Here is a 2,070-nt window from a genome sequence, read left to right as displayed (position 1 = left end):
TTTTTTTTTTTTTTAATCCACTCCGGATACAAACCGGCAAGTTTGGTTTGTGAAGGTCCGGAGTTAAAATGACGTAACGCTCACGTCGTCTGTACATCAACGCTCAGTAGTCAGTTGTCCCGAAGCCAAAGCAGAACGATTTCAGGGACAGTGAACTCTACCGTGTTGAAATACCAAAGATATCATAGCGTTACAGAAAAGGACACTTCAAAGCTAAATCTATCCTTTCAAAGCATCAAACCACCGCTGCCGCCGACGGACGGTTCCGTCTGCACAGGGCCCAGATCGGTACAGAATAAAACAGTAACACTTAAGCATGTTTTTGACAGGGGTGACGAACCCCAGGAGTACAGGTGTGTGTACGGTTTCTTACTGCGCTTTCAGAACTGAGTTTTTCAGAGCAGTAGAGAAAATGTTGAAGGGTAAAGACGTCGTCGTCGAACACCTTCGCTGCAGGTTTCCTCCTCCGTCTCTAGGACGTTTTAGTCTTTCTGGCCCGCGGTGACGTTTTGTCCTCAGGCTTCACGACGCCATTGGCCGTACCTCCTGCCAAGAAAACAAAAAAAAAAAAAACGTCAAAAAGTTGACCAAATACTAAGTAAAGAACTGTGACCAGTTCAGATTTAGTCTTTTGACTAAATTGGAACTTTGTCTTAGTCCCAATGAGGGCAGTAGAAATATTTTAATTTATGTTTAAGCTTGAGTGCCTGAAATGATTATTTTGTTTGACTAAATATAAAATTAATATAATAATATAATATTTTCATGTCAAAATGTACTAAACTGTTGAATTGGTGTGCGTGTGTTTTATTTGCGCTTTTATGTCATTCTGTGAGGAAAGTTTTATTCAACATGTTGTTTATACATGTTTATGTCTTTCTTCAATTCCTGCAAATATACCAGGGTTGTGTTCAACTAAACAGGCCCAGGTTTCAGTAAAATGAATCTAGAACATCCTTATATTTCATTACATATAATTTCTGTACATTTTTTTCGGTGTTTTTTTTTTTTCATTGGTGCACTCACCCCTCGTCGGCTCCTGTGTTTTTTTTTATTGGTGCACTCACCCCTCGTCGGCTCCTTTTTGTGAGGCTTGCTCTTTGGGCTGACTGTCTTTTTCTTTGACGCCTGGCTCTGACTGTGCTCCCTCCACTTTTTCAACTGGAAGTTAATGAATTTCCACATCATCCAGGCCTGTGTCAGGCAGATAGCTGCCAGACAAGTCATCCTGGGGAGGAAGGAGTGGGAGGGATGTGATTAGAGGAACGTTAAAATGACTCAGTGATTGAACAGCACAACAAACTCTTGGCTTCCGTGGCCCTACCTGATGGTCAGTACATTGAAATTCCCATCTGCGAGTGAGAAACCCTGGTTTTCTGTCCGCGGTAGCCCAAAGCCAAAGGTCAGAACTGAGAGCGTGAGTGTGAGGAGTCGGGCGATGACAAACAGTAATGCCCAGAGCGTAAAACTGTGAGAAAGACAAAGATGTTGTCGTCGTCCGAGGTGTGAAAGGAGGGCGCACGTTATGAACACAACATTTGAACCGTACCCTTTCTGTTTGTTCTCGTCACTGAAGTAGAAGAGGCGCGAGGCGTGGAACAGCAGCTCCACCAGGTAGTGAGGCACCAGCAACACCAGGCCCAGACGATGGAGGCTGAGCAGAGAGGGAACACACAGAGGTAATGGCCGTTCTACAGCTACATGCTACAGTTAGAGCTCAGGCTAATGTTAACAGTCTTGACTGGGGGTCTGCAACCTGTGGCTCCTGGGCCACCGGTGGCTCTTTAGCCTGTTTGAAATAAATCTAGCCTCAGTGTGTATAAAGAAAAGAAAAACGTTACCCTAAATATTCAGGTTGCTTGCTAACAGCAAAATGACATTTCACTGTCCTTAAAATCTGGTGTCAGGTAGATGCTTTTTAAAGACTTAGGAAAAAGTAAAATATGGCGACAACAAATGATTTCACTTACTTCAGGACGTAAGCACCGGTTATGTGGACGACGTAAAGGCAAATATATTAGAGCTGACGAGGAATGTCTTCCTGTCGGGAAGAGATTGTTAAATACGTTA

The 2,070-nt window shown here is 43.4% G+C and overlaps 1 pseudogene; it reads right to left on the bottom strand.

Moving 5' to 3' along the window:
• Positions 1-6: 6 nt before the first annotated feature.
• Positions 7-2,070, bottom strand: part of LOC103385443 (translocating chain-associated membrane protein 1-like 1) — a 4,770-nt pseudogene continuing 2,706 nt past the window's right edge.

Source organism: Cynoglossus semilaevis, chromosome 10, assembly GCF_000523025.1.
Source record: "Cynoglossus semilaevis isolate Cse_v1.0 chromosome 10, Cse_v1.0, whole genome shotgun sequence".
Taxonomy (NCBI): domain Eukaryota; kingdom Metazoa; phylum Chordata; class Actinopteri; order Pleuronectiformes; family Cynoglossidae; genus Cynoglossus; species Cynoglossus semilaevis.
Note: the sequence above shows the minus strand (reverse complement) of the source record. Positions and strands in the feature narration are given on the sequence as shown.